At 47.6% G+C, this 18,237-nt stretch overlaps 1 protein-coding gene across 1 annotated transcript in view; it reads right to left on the bottom strand.

Moving 5' to 3' along the window:
- Positions 1-18,237, bottom strand: part of LOC138267428 (SURP and G-patch domain-containing protein 2-like) — a 156,370-nt gene that overhangs the window by 30,032 nt on the left and 108,101 nt on the right. The gene's annotated exons all lie outside the window — the stretch shown is intronic.

Below are 18,237 nucleotides of genomic sequence, written 5' to 3'. Positions count from 1 at the left end.
GGCTCTAAGTCTGGATCATCTGTAGGGTCGACATTGTCAAGGGTCGATCCCGCTACCTGCTCCAGTCGGATGGTCCTAAGGGTCTCTATCCCCATGCAGGAAGCTGGCTCATTATATAAGGGACCAAAACGAGGTACACTGTGTAAAGAGTCCAGGCAAACCCCAACTGGCTGACAGAGGCAAACTTGAGAACCTAGATGCTCTCTTTTGCTGTAGTAATGGCAAGCAGGTAGGCTTATCAGAGGGTATTAATCAATCAGTATTTGTAAAGCACTGCTACTCACCCATGAGGGTCTCAAGGCGCAGGGTATTGCACACACATAGTAAGTAACACTCAAAAAAGAAATACAATTAAAAAAAGAACAGATTTTTATATGAAATTTACATACCAAGATCATCAGAATCGGGTAGATACTTTTTGAGATATAAATTTTTATAGATTTCAAAAGATCACTATTTCTGTAGCGGTAATGTTATCGTATGGGGAGAAAAAACATATACTGCATCCGGGCACTTGTCAGTGACTTAAAGAACTCTTCTCCTGGACTTAAGGAGAGTACTGGGCAAGGTCAAGCTCAGCACCAACAGGTCACTTCTGGCGGCAGTGCGGCGTCTGGGTGCAAAGGTGCTTTCCAGCGTTGGGTGTGCCAGTGTTAGCCTATAGGAGAAGAAACATCCACTGCATTCAGGCACTTAGCAACAACTTACAGGACTGTTCTTCCGGAGTTAAAATAAGTATATGGGCCAAGATCCAAGGCAGCTCCAACCGGTCACTTCAGGATGCACTGGGGTGTCCAGGTGCTATACAGTGTCTAGTGCCCCATTCACTTTAGTGTGAAACCGTCCGGGCCAGGGTTCTGCAAAGTCGGTCCTGGAGAGCCGGGTCCATGCCAGATTTTTGGCATATTCACATTTAGAAAAAGATGTTTCAGAAATCTACAGTTTTTTAAATGTGGATATGCTAAAAATCTAGCATGGACCTGGCTCTCCAGGACCGACTTTGCAGAAAGCTGGTCTGGGCACAAAAAGCTTGCAAGCTGGAACTATGGGGGCCAGTCCTGGCAAACCCACAGGGGGGCTCGGTCCTTGAGATGCTTGGGCACGTAACAACATCATTGGTCCACTTTCTTTTGGGCTGTGGGGCCCGTGTACTGTGGTGCTTTTAGGTGTCAGGTTCATGCTGCGGGAAACACTCGCAGTTGAGGGAGCCTGCACAAAGAGGCTGCAGGCAACAACTGGGAGTCCAGGCTGGGCAAACACTGGGATGGGTTCAACCTCTGAGGGTCTCAGTGCCCCGTTGGCACTTTTATCTCCCTCAGACTTGGGCTGTGGGGTGCAGGTGTAGAGGTACTTTGAGATGTCGGGTGGCAGCGGTCGAAGGCACACTCTTTGTCTTGGTTCTGCAGAAAAGGGGCGAACAGAACAGCTGGGCCACTCTTGATGTGGGTCTCACTGTCACTGAAGTTTCTCAATGTACGGGTCTGTCTTCTTCTGCGTTGGCTTCTGGTTTGGACACAACAAGCCTTGATTACTGCAACGGGTCTGGTACCACAGGTATTGGTACTGTGCAGCTCCAGTCGGTCCTGGCGTCCCCACACTTGGGGAAAGGATGAATCCGTCTTGTGGGAGCATAGCAACCGCTTCCTGGGCAGCTGAAGCATCAGTAATCCCGGTAAGCGCCAAGGCAGCGAAGGAGACCTTTCGTTTTTTGGTGCCTGCGGCTGCTGGCAAGTAACTCCTCTGCTGCTGGCAAGTAGCTCCTCTGCTCCAAGGTATTCTTCTGGTGATTTCCAAAGCACTGGCAGCCCCTTGGGTTTCTTGGAGTCTGCATAGTGGCAGGGTGAGTTGGTTTCTCCAAGATTGCAACAAGCAGGCTGGTAGGTTTGGTGAAAAGTCAGTCGTTGCTCCTCTGTTCTCATGTCAGCACTCTTCTTTGTCCACTCCTTCTGTGTGTCTGTTGAATCAGAGTTCCTCGCATCAGGGGTGACACCTGAATATTGTATTTAGGGGCATTACAGGGAATGACAGGTAGGAGCCAATGGACTATCTCCTTTTATGGTGAATACACCCTTTATATGACCACTTCCTGTAGGAAGTGGGCAAAACCCTTACCCAGAAGACCTAATTCCACCAAAAACCAAGATGGTGGAATTTTCCTAGTTGTGTGCACTTCCAGTAGCCCACCTTAGGGGTGGTACTAGCCTGAGGGTGAACACACCACCTGACTATCTAATTTTCCTTTCTGTCCTGGAGCCAAATGGGCCCTGGGTGGCATTTCTCCTGTCTAGGGGAAGCAAGGGATGCATATCAAAGGCGGTGGAGGCTGTTGAAGCTTCCTGCCTTGATATGCTGATTAGCAGACCTCATGCTTGAAGGTGGTGATGACACCTCCTGCTAGAGCAGGTTTTGTTTCCGACCTCAGAGAGCGTAGGTTCTCGCCTTCAGGGGGACAGAAACTTGTTTGTAGTGGCAGGCTGGTCAGGAACAGTCAGCCACCACACTAGAAGGAGTGCACCTCAGAATAAATTCAAAATCGTCATGTAATAATAAATCCATCACTGGGATCAGTGTGGGTTTAATAATACGAGGTGTTTGACAGCAAACACCATAGGTTTCAGTGAAGCCATTATGCAGCTGGTAAACTCGTTTTGACCAGTGCCCAGTACATACCTTAAAATAAATTCCCTGTTCACTTGTACTGTCAGTAATTGAACTGGCCAGTACACTGGAATATTTCATGTGCTGGGCATATGTCCTCACATGTAATATAATGCACCCTGCCTCAGGACTGTAAGGCCTGCTGCAGGGGTGATTTACAAATAGTCCAAGCAGTGTAAGGGGACATGGCATACACAGGGTGTGTCATGTCGTGCTTTCACTTTTTAGAGAACCTTGTCACGCAGCCTGCAGTGGCAGTGAGCATGAGTTTGGTGCTAGTTCCCTAAGAGTGGCACAATATATGCTGCAGCTCTTAGGGGCCCTCTTTAGTACCTATGCACTAGGTACCACTTACTAGGGACTTACAAAGGAGCTAAAGACCTTGCCAACTGGGGATCAATTAACTAGTTACCTTGTTTTGGTGACATGCCAACTCTGGCACTAGGTACCTGGTTAGTAGGAACCCAGTGCACTCCAGTCAAAGCTGCTTAAAATACCAGGCACAAAGTGTGTGTTTTTGGGATGGGGAGGAGGAACTACTGTAACTAAAACCCAGTTTCCTACTCCCCATATGAACTACCTGGGTCAGAGAAGGAATGAACTGAAATCTCAGAAGATTCTGGTGGAGATGTTGGTGAGTGGCTGTGTGGTGGTGGTGGTGGTGAGATTCTGTTTGTGGCATGCTGTTGAGGAGGGTTTGTTGCCTTGTCTGTATGTCTCCTTGGCACCAGGTGCCATGGTGTGTCAACGGTCAGCTCGCCCTTGAACATTTGCCTCTGTTTCTTGGGAACTGGGAGCAGCGTGGTCGATAGTTTATGAGGGGGCAGCTTGACAGAAATCTCACCAGTTTTTGGGTGTATGAATAGCTTCAGGTGTCTGCCATTCAGTTCTTCAGCCAGTTTCTTTGGGTTGAGTGCTCCGGACTCCTCTTCTCTCAGAGCTAAAGGGGCCCTCAATGTTGGCTTGGGACTCAGTGTGCTCTTGCCCGTCAGGGGTGCTCTATGCATTATTTCAGCTCCAAAGAGTAAGGTTTTGTGCCTTCCAGGCAAGAGGATGAAGAGTGCTGCGGCTTGACGCCCTTTGCTGAGGACCTGCTTAGCTTCAAAGCCATTTCCCAATGTCGATTTCAGCCCGAGGATAGTGGTGGACTAAAGGCTGAGGCCACTTTCCTACACTGCTCAGGGTTCGACTCCTGCAGGAGCAGTGACCTGCCTTGATGTTAGGGTATTTGTGTGGGCTGGCTTTGCCCAATGGCTGTGCCACGGCAGTACTCACGGTCCTTGGTATCTAATTGCATGTGGCCATGTTGGTGCTGAAGCCAAAGGCATTATGTCTTGGCCTTCTTCCTTAAATGTGTTCAAGAACAATGTCTTGAATCTGGGTGTTGACTGAGCCGCTGGAATGCCTTTCCTTCCATGATGAGCAGGACTTTTTCACAGAAGGTTTAAGACATCTTGGAGAATGACTATTGATACATCTTCAATAGCATCCAGCACCATTCCCTTTGATATCTCTGAGCTCTTTAACACCAAAAGGTGAGGCAGAACAGGTTGTTATGGGCAGAGGAGAGGAAGAGGTTGCAAATGCCATGCTCTTCCACTCAAGGATATTTAGCATTGCACCAAGGACACAATTAAAAGGGCATTCTCTGAGGTGAGCTCTGCCGAGATCGAAGAGGACACGATTGAATAAGGGTGTTGAATGCCTAGTCATAAAGGCAAAAAAGTAAATCGAAGAGGAGCAGTGTACCCATCAGGGGAGACACGCTCAGTGGTTATTCTACAGGCATCTATCTCGAAGAGTAGAACAGCAAGGCATAAAAAGCTGTAAGAACATATTGATCTCTGTAGCTGAACATGTCCTAAAAAGTGGTGGGAAAAACAAAAATTCTAAGGTGGAGTTGATGCCGATGTGCACTGTGAAGTAATGGAGCACTGGGAGTATTCAAAAGGTAAGGAATCCACAGGAATGAAAATGTCACTTACCCAGTGTACATCTGTTCGTGGCATCAGTCGCTGAAGATTCACATATTGTGCATAGCCCGCCATCTGGTGTTGGGTCGGAGTGTTACAAGTTGTTTTTCTTCGAAGAAGTCTTTTGAGTCACGGGACCGAGGGACTCCTCCTCCTTGTCTCCATTGCGCATGGGCGTCGACTCCATCTTCGATTGTTTTCCCCGCAGAGGGTGAGGTAGGAGTTGTGTTGTAGTAATAGTGCCCATGCAATGGAGTGAATAAGTATGTACCTATTTAAGGTTTAAATAATATATTTACAAATGTACAAAGCTTAAGCTAACTTCCGAACGGCTACAGGCTCCCGGGGAGGCGGGTGGGCACATGTGAATCTTCAGCGACTGATGCCACGAACAGATGTACACTGGGTAAGTGACATTTTCAGTTCGATGGCATCTGTCGCTGTAGATACACATGTTGTGCATAGACTAGTAAGCAGTTATCTCCCCAAAAGCGGTGGCTCAGCCTGTAGGAGTGGAAGTATTTTGAAATAAGGTTCTTAACACGGCTTGACCTACTGTGGCTTGTTGTGCGGATAGCACGTCTACACAGTAGTGCTTGGTGAACGTGTGAGGCGTAGACCATGTGGCTGCCTTACATATTTCGTGCATTGGAATATTTCCTAGAAAGGCCATGGTAGCGCCTTTCTTTCTGGTTGAGTGTGCCCTTGGTGTAATGGGCAGCTGTCTTTTTGCTTTAAGGTAGCAGATTTGGATGCACTTAACTATCCATCTGGCTATACCTTGTTTTGATATTGGGTTTCCTGCATGAGGTTTTTGGAATGCAATAAATAGTTGTTTAGTCTTTCTGATGTTTTTTGTTCTGTCAATGTAGTACATTAGTGCTCTTTTGACATCTAATGTATGTAGTGCCCTCTCAGCTACGGAATCTGGCTGTGGGAAGAACACTGGTAGTTCTACAGTTTGATTTAGGTGGAACGGTGAAATAACCTTTGGTAAAAAATTTAGGATTGGTCCTTAGGACTACCTTATTTTTGTGTATTTGGATAAAAGGTTCTTGTATTGTAAACGCTTGAATTTCGCTTACTCTCCGTAGAGATGTGATGGCGATGAGAAATGCAACTTTCCAGGTTAGGAACTGTATTGCGCAAGAGTGCATGGGTTCAAAAGGTGGACCCATGAGTCTTGTTAAGACAACATTGAGGTTCCACGAAGGAACGGGTGGTGTCCTTGGTGGTATAATTCTTTTAAGGCCTTCCATAAATGCTTTAATGACCGGTATCCTAAATAGTGAAGTTGAATAGGTAATCTGCAGGTATGCAGATATTGCCGCAAGGTGTATTTTAATGGAAGAGAAAGCTAGGTTTGATTTTTGTAAGTGTAGCAAGTAACCCACTACATCCTTTGGAGATGCGTGTAATGGTTGGATTTGATTATGATGGCAGTAGCAAACAAACCTTTTCCATTTGCTTGCATAGCAGTGCCTAGTGGATGGTCTTCTAGCTTGCTTTATGACTTCCATACATTCTTGTGTAAGGTCTAAGTGTCCGAATTCTGGGATTTCAGGAGCCAGATTGCTAGATTCAGCGATGCTGGATCGGGATGCCTGATCTGTTGTTTGTGTTGTGTTAACAGATCTGGCCAGTTGGGCAATTTGATGTGGGGTACTACTGATAGGTCTAGCAGTGTTGTGTACCAGGGTTGCCTTGCCCATGTTGGTGCTATCAGTATGAGTTTGAGTTTGTTTTGACTCAATTTGTTTACTAGATATGGAAGGAGAGGGAGAGGGGGAAAAGCGTATGCAAATATCCCTGACCAGTTTATCCATAGGGCATTGCCTTGGGACTGCCTGTGTGGGTATCTGGATGCGAAGTTTTGGCATTTTGCGTTCTCTTTTGTTGCAAATAAGTCTATTTGAGGTGTTCCCCAGAGTTTGAAGTAAGTGTTTAGAATTTGGGGGTGATTTCCCATTCGTGGACTTGTTGGTGATCTCGAGAGAGATTGTCTGCAAGTTGATTCTGGATCCCTGGAATAAACTGTGCTATTAGGCGAATGTGGTTGTGAATTGCCCATCGCCATATCTTTTGTGCTAGAAGGCTCAGCTGCGTTGAGTGTGTCCCCCCCGTTTGTTTAGATAATACATTGTTGTCATGTTGTCTGTTTTGACAAGAATGTATTTGTGAGTTATGATTGGTTGGAATACCTTTAGTGCTTGAAAAACTGCTAGCAGTTCTAGGTGATTTATGTGCAGTTTTGTTTGATGTACGTCCCATTGTCCTTGTATGCTGTGTTGATCGAGGTGTGCTCCCCACCCCGTCATGGAAGCATCTGTTGTTATTATGTATTGTGGCACTGGGTCTTGGAAAGGCCGCCCTTTGTTTAAATTTATACTGTTCCACCATAGAAGCGAGAGGTATGTTTGGCGGTCTATCAACACCAGATCTAGAAGGTGACCCTGTGCTTGTGACCATTGTGATGCTAGGCACTGTTGTAAGGGCCTCATGTGCAGTCTTGCGTTCGGGACAATGGCTATGCATGAGGACATCATGCCTAGGAGTTGTAATATCATTTTTGCCTGTATTCTTTGTGTTGGATACATGCGTTGTATGATTTTGTTGAAATTTTGAATTCTTTGTGGACTTGGAGTGGCTAACCCTTTTGTTGTGTCTATTATGGCTCCTAGGTATTGTTGTACTTTGCACAGCAGAATGTGTGATTTTGCATAGTTGATGGTGAAACCGAGTTTGTAGAGGTTTTGTATGACCTGATTTGTGTGGTGTGAGCACCTTGTCAGTGAGTTGGTCTTGATTAGCCAGTCGTCTAGATACGGGAATACGTGTATTTGCTGCCTTCTGATGTGTGCAGCCACTACTGCTAGACATTTTGTAAAGACTCTTGGTGCGGTTTTTAAACCAAACGGCAATACTTTGAATTGGTAATGTATTCCTTTGAATACAAACCTGAGGTATTTCCTGTGCGACTGATGTATTGGTATGTGGAAATACGCGTCTTTGAGATCTAAGGTTGTCATGTAGTCCTGTTGCTTTAGCAATGGTAACACTTCTTGTAGCGTGACCATGTGAAAGTGTTCTGATTTGATGTAGGTGTTTAGTGTTCTGAGGTCTAGGATTGGTCTCAGTGTTTTGTCCTTTTTTGGTATTAGGAAGTACAGTGAATAAACTCCTGTGTTTATTTGTGTCTTTGGTACTAGTTCTATTGCGTTCTTTTGCAATAATGCTTGAACTTCTATTTCCAGGTCTGAATGTTGTTTTGATAAATTCTGTGCTTTTGGTGGTATGTTTGGAGGGATTTGTAGAAATTCTATGCAATAACCATGTTGGATAATTGCTAAGACCCAAGTGTCTGTAGTTATTTCCTCCCATGCTTGGTAATACTGACCTATTCTTCCCCCCACTGGTGTTGTGTGGAGGGGATGAGTGACATGTGAGTCACTGTTTGGTTGTAGGGGCTTTGGGGCTTTGAAATTTTCCCCTATTCCTAGGGAATTGTCCTCTGTATTGGCCCCGAAAACCTCCCCTTTGGTACTGTCCCTGGTAGCTGGACGGTGTTGCCTGCGAGGTGCTGGCTTGTGTGGCCTGACCCCGAAACCCCCCTCTAAAGGGTGTCTTGCGGAAGGTGCTGTAAGTGCCTCTGCTCTGCGGGGAGTAGAGTGCGCCCATGGCTTTAGCAGTGTCAGTGTCCTTTTTGAGTTTCTCAATTGCCGTGTCCACTTCTGGTCCGAACAGTTGTTTCTCACTGAATGGCATATTGAGCACTGCCTGCTGTATCTCTGGTTTAAAACCAGACGTTCGTAGCCATGCGTGCCTTCTTATAGTCACAGATGTGTTAATTGTTCTTGCAGCTGTGTCCGCTGCATCCATAGAGGAGCGTATCTGATTATTAGATATGTTCTGTCCTTCCTCAACCACCTGTTTCGCCCTTTTTTGTAGCTCTTTGGGTAGATGCTCAATGAGGTGTTGCATCTCGTCCCAATGGGCTCTGTCATAGCGCGCAAGTAGTGCTTGAGAGTTAGCGATGCGCCACTGGTTTGCAGCTTGTACTGCGACTCTCTTTCCGGCTGCATCGAACTTGCGGCTCTCTTTATCTGGGGGTGGTGCATCCCCAGATGTGTGGGAGTTGGCTCTCTTGCGAGCTGCTCCTACTACGACGGAATCTGGTGGCAGCTGTGAGGTGATGAAAACAGGGTCTGTGGGAGGTGCTTTATATTTCTTTTCCACTCTTGGTGTTATTGCTCTACTCTTGACCGGCTCCTTGAAGATTTCCTTTGCGTGCCGAAGCATTCCTGGGAGCATAGGCAGGCTTTGGTAGGAGCTATGGGTGGAGGAGAGGGTGTTGAATAAGAAGTCATCCTCGACTGGTTCCGAGTGTAGGGACACGTTGTGGAACTCTGCTGCTCTAGCCACCACTTGTGAATACGCTGTGCTATCTTCCGGTGGTGAGGGCTTTGTAGGATACGCCTCTGGACTGTTGTCCGACACTGGGGCGTCGTATAAGTCCCAAGCGTCTTGGTCCTGGTCACCTTGGCTCATGGTGGTGTGAGCCGGGGAATGTGATGGAGTTTGAGCCGGTGAAACGTTAGTTACAGGTGGAGGAGAGGGTGGCGGAGTTACCTTTTTCACCATTTTTGTTTGTGGTGCTTGGTCTGACTGAAACTCCAGTCTCCTTTTTCTCCTAATAGGGGGAAGGGTGCTTATTTTCCCTGTTCCTTCCTGTATAAAAATACGTTTCTGAGTGTGGTCCACTTCGGTGGATTGCAACTCTTCCTCAAATCTATGCTTTCGCATCTGAGAGGACAGTGATTGCTCCTCTGAATAGGAACCGGTAGTTGGGTCGGTTGCGGGTCGTTTTGGCACCGAAAACCTGTCTGTACTCTTTTTCGGCTCCGAGGTGACCTTCTTCTTTTTCGGAGTCGAACCCTCTCGGCGTCGATCTTCCTCGGTGCCGCTGTCTCTGCGTCGAGCAGTTTCGGCTCCGCTATCTCGGCGTCGATCTTTTTCAGCAGCACTTTCTCGGTCCCGAGAAGGCTGCGTGCCAGTGTCTCGACCGGAGTCGGACGATCTCGGCACTATTTCGGCCTTTTTCGGTGCCGACGGTCGGTCACCGAATTTATGGGTCGAGCCATGGCCTGGTGGCAGTGGCGTCCCCTGGGCCTTGTCACTTTTCTTGTGTGTTGGCTTCGACGTCTTACTCACAGTTTTTTGGTCGTCGAATTCCTCGGAGTCCGATTCATGGATCGAGAAGGTTTCTTCTTCCTCTTGTTCCTCGAACTCTCGGTGAGCTGTCGGCGTGGACGCCATCTGCAGTCTTCTGGCTCGACGGTCACGGAGTGTTTTTCGGGACCGGAACGCACGACAGCCCTCGCAAGTCTCTTCACTGTGCTCAGGCGACAGGCACAGGTTACAGACCAAATGTTGGTCTGTATACGGGTATTTGTTGTGGCATTTAGGACAGAAACGGAACGGGGTCCGTTCCATCAGCGATGTTTTACACGCGGTCGGGCCGACCAGGCCCCGACGGGGGATCGAAAACTACCCCGGAGCTCTTCACTCTTCGATTCGGTGTCGATTCTATTTAAGCCGATCCCGAACGCAACAATACCGACGTAATTTTTCCGATATTTAGCTAACTTTCCGTTCCGAAACCCGGAGCGAAAGGAACACGTCCGAACCCGATGGCGGAAAGAAAACAATCGAAGATGGAGTCGACGCCCATGCGCAATGGAGACAAGGAGGAGGAGTCCCTCGGTCCCGTGACTCGAAAGACTTCTTCGAAGAAAAACAACTTGTAACACTCCGACCCAACACCAGATGGCGGGCTATGCACAACATGTGTATCTACAGCGACAGATGCCATCGAACGATGTACCTATCAGAAATAGTTTTAATGCAGAAGTAGAGGGAATATGGATTTAAGAAGTACACTACAACTGTCCAGTTGACACAGCCTCAGAAAGTGAAGCTGTGGTGCAAGCCCCATGTAAACGACCGGAACACTGCCTGCTTGTTTATGTACACCAAGCCTGGCCTCACTGATGAGGGCTAACAACCCAATTTATCAGGGAGCAGCAGCTGATGGCAGTCACTCAGTAGGTTACATTTCAAACAAAGCAGCAACAATCACCCTGATCAGCAATAATCAGAGTTGTAAAGTAGTAAAATCTAACATCTTGTTTAGAAAACCCAAACGTAGTTCATCTAATTTCAGACAAGGCCAACAGGAAGGGATAGAGTTACCATTGTTTGCAGTCACTTCAACAACGCTGCGGGCTTGCAGGAAGCACAAAAACAGAATACAAACATCAAAGAGCTCTACTACAGTGTTCCTTTTCAGTTAAAGGGAATCCATGCCATGCAAGGCAACTCTATATATATCCCTGAAGTTCGAAGAGGAAGAAAGTGGGTCTCTTCACTGATATTTAATGAAAAGAAAATGGGAAGACAGTTTTAATGCTGGTAAAGTGATGGCAAGAGGGTATCAAGTGAGAACAAAACCTGCATACACAAAAATAAATCTGAGTCGTGAACTGAAAAGATTAAATAGGCTGTCAGGCATCAAAACTAATTGAGGCATCTTCACAGTTAGAAGTGGGACTATGATTGTGCCATATTTCGAAAAGTACAGTGGGCAACAGGACTAGATGAGAATTTTTTACATAGCACATATAATCCATTTTTCTCTTTCAACCAGTCTATCATAATATTTAACAGAACCTAAATTCAGTATCTATTCTGACAAGAGTATACAAAACAGCTTGTTTTTATAACTTTATAAGAAAGTACGTGAAAATTAAGAAGCAGTGATTCCTCTGCTTAACTAAAATTTCACCAGAGGCCTAGGATGCCTATATAGTAACCTTTGTGATTAGAAAGTTCAAAAACAAAATCCCATTTAATTGTGCATTACTTAACTACAAAATGTCTACAGACTGATATGTAAAAAAACAAATTCATCAGTAGTTACAGCTAAACAGTAAAAACTTCATATCCATTCGCTTCATCCAATCCCAGCCTGCTTCAATTATCTTCTAACAATTGGAGCCTCGGTTTTTCTGCATACTAAAGCAATTTACTACTGCTGTTATTCACTGTTGTGGAAAAAGAAACTATTGAGGAAATGGGCAAGACTAACTTTAATTAGCTAACCAGTGTCTTTGGTAGCACAAGCCATAGAATATGGTACTGTCTGAATTGACTGTCACTGATAATGCATGACTCCATCGTTTTAACTTGGTGTACTGAAACAATGTTTGTTCAGGTCTACAGCATTGTCTTTCAAAACATTTTTTTTGTTCATGAAAATAAAATCCACCTGTAGTTGCACACAGATTATTTTTTTACTGCTCCTGTTAATTGACGATAACGTTATCAATGTTCCCTCTTAGAAGAATATGCATTTTTGCTGCATTAGGCTGCAATACTTGCAACGGATGCACACAATGGTAATTAATGTTATTAAAGTACCAGTATGTTTATATTTTGAAGGCTGTATTTTTTCCTACTTAAGCTTACCTCATGATGGGTAAGTGTGTTATTGTAAAACATAGTAATCTGGAAAACAAACTGATTCTAAGATAATTTATAAATAATGCTTCACCTACATCTCAATCAATCAAATATTGGATTTATAAAGCGTGGCATATTACCTGGGAAGGTATCCAGGTGCTCCAGGATGTTGCTGTGTGCCAGTAGCTACTCCTCAAAACGCCATGTTTTAAGCTTTCTCCTGAAGTCGAGGACGGTGTGCGAGGGGTGCCATTCCAGGTCTTGGCTGCCAGGTGGGAGAAGGAGTGCCCTCCGTTGTGGTTGCCTCAGATTCTCAGGATATGCACACGGGTGAGAGCTGTTTAACAAAGCTTCCTGGCTGGCTGGTGGAAGGAGAGTCTGCGGTTGATCAGCTTGGGTTCAGTGTTGTGTAGGGCTTTGTATGCGATAGTGAGAACCTTGAATTTGCACCTCTTCTGCACCAGCAGCCAGTGTAGACCTCAGAGGTGGGGGGTGATGTGGGTCCTGCTAGGGAGGTTTAGGACAAGTCTGGCTGCTACGTTCTGTATGGTCTGGAGGCGCTGGGTGAGGAGTCCAACGTAGAGGGTGTTTTCATAGTCTAGTCTGCTGGTGATGATGGCTTGGATAACTGTCTTTCTGGTTTCGATGGGGATCCATTTGAAAATCTTCAGTAGCAAGGGGAGGTTGTGGAAGCTGGAGGAGGACTCTGCGTTTATCTGCTGTTTGAAGGAGAGTTTGCTGTCAATGATGATGTCAACATTGCAGGCATGGCCTGTCAGCATCAAGGGTTGTTTGAGCGTTGAGGGCCAGTTGGAGTCATCCCAAGGGGAAGTGTTGCTTCAAAAGATGTTCACCTCCATCTTGTCCATGTTAGGTTTCAAGCAGCTGGATCTTATCCACTCGACGGCACAGTTGATGATCCATTCGGAAAGGAGGCTGGTGTCTTCATCGAGGATGCCAGGGCGGATGGATTTGCTGGAATGGAAGGCGATGGTCCATTGGGTCTCTGTGACTTTTCCCCATCTGCGGAGAGGAGGTGGTGCAGAGGATGCCTCCGGTCTGCTGGTTATGGTGAGGTGTCCCAGGTCGTGGTCGGTCCATGTGAGATCCGTTGTGTGGGTGAACTGGATTTTTATCGCTTGCTGTGAGGAGGGGCTCATGGGTGCGTCCTGCGGTGTGAGTGGGGCTGGTGACTAGTTGTTTGAGTCCGATGTTGCTTAGGTTGTCTAGGAGATTGGTGATGTTGTTGTCACTGGGGTTGTCGATGGAAATTCAGATCTCCTAGGAATATGCAGTCTTTCGAATCAATGGCTAGTTGGGCAAGGAGGTTAGCAATGGCCTTGCAGAATGTGGGGGGCAGGGTCCCGGGGGTTTGTATGCAAGAATTCCTATGATGGTTGTTCTGGCGTTGGTTTTGATTAGGAAGTTTAGGTGTTCCATGTGGTGGGACTCTTCTTCGAAGGTCGTTCACAAGTTTGTCCTTCTGCATGATGGCAATGCCTCCTCCATGCTTGTTGTGGCGGTCTTTGTGGATCAGTTTGCATCCTTGCGTGTGGTGCAGGTGATGTCAGGGGCCGAGGCGGGTGTGAGCCAGGCTCGATGGTGAACATCGGGTCTGTCACGAGAATTGATATGGTGTCCTAGATTTCCGTGGTATGTTTGCAGAGGGATAGTGCGTTGATGAGCAGGCATTGTAATTTCACAGGTTTGAAAGGCGGCGGTGAGGGTGCGGTGTGGCTCTCAGAGTTGCCAGTGAAGTGGATTTGGAGGCAGGTGAAGGGTCTGGCAGGGATCCAGTGTAGATGCAGCAATTGTTGTCCCGGTTCCTGAGAGCCAGGGCCCAGAGTTCGGCCGATGGTGGGAGAGTCAGGGTTACAGGTCCAGACGTGGACGGGCTTGCCTTTGGCACGCCAATGGCACGTCTCTTGCACGGTCGAGCAGCGACCACCATTAAGTAGGACCTCGGGTGGGAGAGATGCCAAGGGAGGGGGAGCTTGGGGGCAAAGAACGGGAAAACAGCAGAGGAGGCCTGAAAGATGCTTAGGCAGCAAAAGGAGAAGGGAGCAGGAGAGGGCCTGAAAGAATGCAGGGACAGCACAGAGCAAGGAGCAGCAAGGCCAGGCAAGCACAGCCGGGCCAGACAAGGCACAGCACAGAGTGGGGGAGCTGGCCAAGACCTGCTCAGTGGGGTTGTGCAGCAACTGCCATTAAGTAGGTGCTGGGGAGGGCGGGGGAGATGGGCGGGAGGCAAAGAACGGGAAAACTGTGGAGGCCTGAAAGATGCAGGGGCAGCAAAAGGAGCGGGGCGGAAGGGACCTGAAAGAATGCAGTAGCAGTACAAAGCAAGAAGCAGCAGGGCCTAAAAGATGCGGGGGCAGCAAAAGGAGAGGGGAGGCAGCTGGGGCCTGAAAGAATGCAGGGGCAGCACAAACCAAGGAGCAACAGGACCAGGCAAGCACAGCTGGGCCAGACAAGGTACAGCGCAGAGCGGGGGAGCTGATAAGGACCTACTCCCCTGATGAACAACTGACATTTATGCGACACAGGATACAGCTAAAACAGCAAAAAATATTGTTGTGATCTAAGTGGGATTTTATTATGAATTAATTTGTGAATTAGGATTGGACGGGTCCATCACCCGGCTCTGCCCTGATCCAGGTATAAATGTAAAAGAGATTAAGTGATGTCTGTGCATTGGGTGAATGGCTGTTGTCTTTCTGTTGGTTTTGCCCCACAGGGCAATTACAGTGAACAACATGCACCAATCTACTTTCAGGGCTTGCATAGAGAGTTACTGAGGCAGGGAACACACCTCACCTTGCAATCTTCCAAACCCCTGTCATGTCTCTTCCTTATATTTTCCATTCTTCCAAGTGCTTACAAGTAGATCTGTGCAAGTGTAAGGAAATGCCTCCTTGGCATGGTTACCCCCTGCCTTTTTGCCTTTGCTGATGCTAAGTTTTGATTTGAAAGTGTGCTGAGGCCTGCTAACCAGGCCCCAGCACCAGTGTTCTTTCCCTAACCTGTACTTTTGTTTCCACAATTGGCACACCCTGGCATACAGGTAAGTCCCTTGTAACTGGTACCCCTGGTACCAAGGGCCCTTATGCCAGGGAAGGTCTTTAAGGGCTGCAGCATATCTTATGCCACCCTGGGGGCCCCTCACTCAGCACAGACACACTGCTTGCCAGCTTGTGTGTGCTGGTGAGGACAAAACGAGTAAGTCGACATGGCACTCCCCTCAGGGTGCCATGCCAACCTCACACTGCCTGTGCAGTGTAGATAAGTCACCCCTCTAGCAGGCCTTACAGCCCTAAGGCAGGGTGCACTATACCATAGGTGAGGGCACCAGTGCATGAGCACTGTGCCCCTACAGTGTCTAAGCAAAACCTTAGACATTGTAAGTGCAGGGCAGCCATAAGAGTATATGGTCTGGGAGTCTGTCAGGCACGAACTCCACAGCACCATAATGGCTACACTGAAAACTGGGAAGTTTGGTATCAAACTTCTCAGCACAATAAATGCACACTGATACCAGTGTACATTTTATTGTAACATACACCCCAGAGGACACCTTAGAGGTGCCCCCTGAAACCTTAACCAACTACCCGTGTAGGCTGACTAGTTTTAGCAGCCTGCCACACTCGAGACATGTTGCTGGCCACATGGGGAGAGTGCCTTTGTCACTCTGTGGCTAGTAACAAAGCCTGTACTGGGTGGAGATGCTTATCACCTCCCCCTTGCAGGAACTGTAACACCTGGCGGTGAGCCTCAAAGGCTCACCCCCTTTGTTACAGCACCCCAGGGCATTCCAGCTAGTGGAGTTGCCCGCCCCCTCCGGCCACGGCCCCACTTTTGGAGGAAAGGCCGGAGGAGATAATGAGAAAAACAAGGAGGAGTCACTGGCCAGTCTGGACAGCCCCTAAGGCAACCTGAGCTGAGGTGACTCTGACTTTTAGAAATCCTCCATCTTGCAGATCGAGGATTCCCCCAATAGGGATAGGAATGTGACCCCCCTCCCCTTGGGAGGAGGCACAAAGAGGGTGTAGCCACCCTCAGGGCTAGTAGCCATTGGCTACTGCCCTCCCAGACCTAAACACACCCCTAAATTCTGTATTTAGGGGCCCCCAGGACCTAGGAACTCAGATTCCTGCAACCTAAGAAGAAGAGGACTGCTAAGCTGAAAAACCCTGCAGAGAAGACGGAGACACCAACTGCTTTGGCCCCAGCCCTACCGGCCTGTCTCCCCACTTCTAAAGACCCTGCTCCAGCGACGCTTTCCCCAGGGACCAGCGACCTCTGAATCCTCAGAGGACTGCCCTGCTCTAGAAGGACCAAGATCTCCTGAGGACAGCGGCCCTGTTCACCAAAGACTGCAACTTTGAAACAAAGGAGCAACTTTAAAAACAACTTGCGTTTCCCCCCGGAAGCGTGAGACTTGATAGTCTGCACCCGACGACCCCGGCTCGACTTGTGGAGAACAAACACTTCAGGGAGGACTCCCCGGCGACTGCGAGACTGTGAGTAGCCAGAGTTGCCTCCCCTGAGCCCCCACAGCGACGCCTGCAGAGGGAATCCCGAGGCTCCCCCTGACCGCGACTGCCTGCTTCTCAGATCCCGACGCCTGGTAAAGACTCTGCACCCGCAGCCCCCAGGACCTGAAGGATCAAAACTCCAGTGCGGGAGTGACCCCCAGGAGGCCCTCTCCCTTGCCCAGGTGGTGGCTACCCCAAGGAGCCCCCCCCCGTTGCCTGCATCGCTGAAAAGACCCCTTGGTCTCCCATTGATTTCAATTGAAAACCCGACGCTGCACCCGGCCGCCCCCGTGCTGCTGAGGGTGTACTTTCTGTGCTGACTTGTGTCCCCCCCGGTGCCCTACAAAACCCCCCGGGTCTACCCTCCGAAGACGCGGGTACTTACCTGCTGGCAGACTGGAACCAGGGCACCCCCTCCTCCATTGAAGCGTATGCGTTTTGGGCACCAATTTGACCTCTGCACCTGACTGGCCCTGAGCTGCTGGTGTGGTAACTTTGGGGTTGCTCTCAACCACCAACGGTGGGCTACCTTGAACCCAAACTTGAACCCCGTAGGTGGTTTACTTACCTGCAAAAACTAACAAACTCTTACTCCCCCCAGGAACTGTTGAAAATTGCACTGTGTCTAGTTTTAAAATAGATATATGTCATTTATGTGAAAACTGTATATGCTATTTTGCTAATTCAAAGTTCCTAATGTTCCTACCTGAAATACCTTTCATTTGAAGTATTACTTGTAAATCTTGAACCTGTGGTTCTTAAAATAAACTAAGAAAAGATATTTTTCTATAGAAAAACCTATTGGCCTGGAATTGTCTTTGAGTGTGTGTTCCTCATTTATTGCCTGTGTGTACAACACATGCTTAACACTACTCCTTTGATAAGCCTACTGCTCGACCACACTACCACAAAATAGAGCATTAGTATTATCTCTTTTTGCCACTATCTTACCTCTAAGGGGAACCATTGGACTCTGTGCATACTATTCCTTACTTTGAAATAGTGCATACAGAGCCAACTTCCTACAGCAAGCAATTGATAAAATGAGGTACCAAAGCGTGGGCAACCGTCTTATGGTACGATTAGGTGTTGCAGACTCAGTGTCTGTGCCCAACAAGAAGCTATCTTAATTACCCCTGACAGCTTCTGTAGGCTACTAAGCTAACCAGGAATGGAAGGAAGTAAACAGAAACATTTGTGCTCTATTCATCCACTGTAGTTAGGGATTTGCCCACACAGAAGTTGTGACTCACAATACCTTGCGGCTAAACAGCAATAAGTCCGAAAGTGTTGGAGGTAGATCCTCCTCACTTATTGACAAAAGATCAAATTACCCATGTCTACCTCCACCCAATATGTGAAAAGTGTCCATTATTTAAAATAAAAAAACATGTTGTTATGACACACTCATTTAGTTGTCTAAAAATAAATATTTCAATTTTAGAACTGAAGTAAGTTGCACCATTTAATCCTTCAATATCACCACGCTGAGGCCATTTATAAACTTTGTTGCCACTGCTACATATATGGGTCCGCTAGAGTATAATTTA

The sequence above is a fragment of the Pleurodeles waltl genome, chromosome 12 (assembly GCF_031143425.1).
Source record: "Pleurodeles waltl isolate 20211129_DDA chromosome 12, aPleWal1.hap1.20221129, whole genome shotgun sequence".
NCBI classification, from domain to species: Eukaryota; Metazoa; Chordata; class Amphibia; order Caudata; family Salamandridae; genus Pleurodeles; species Pleurodeles waltl.
Note: the sequence above shows the minus strand (reverse complement) of the source record. Positions and strands in the feature narration are given on the sequence as shown.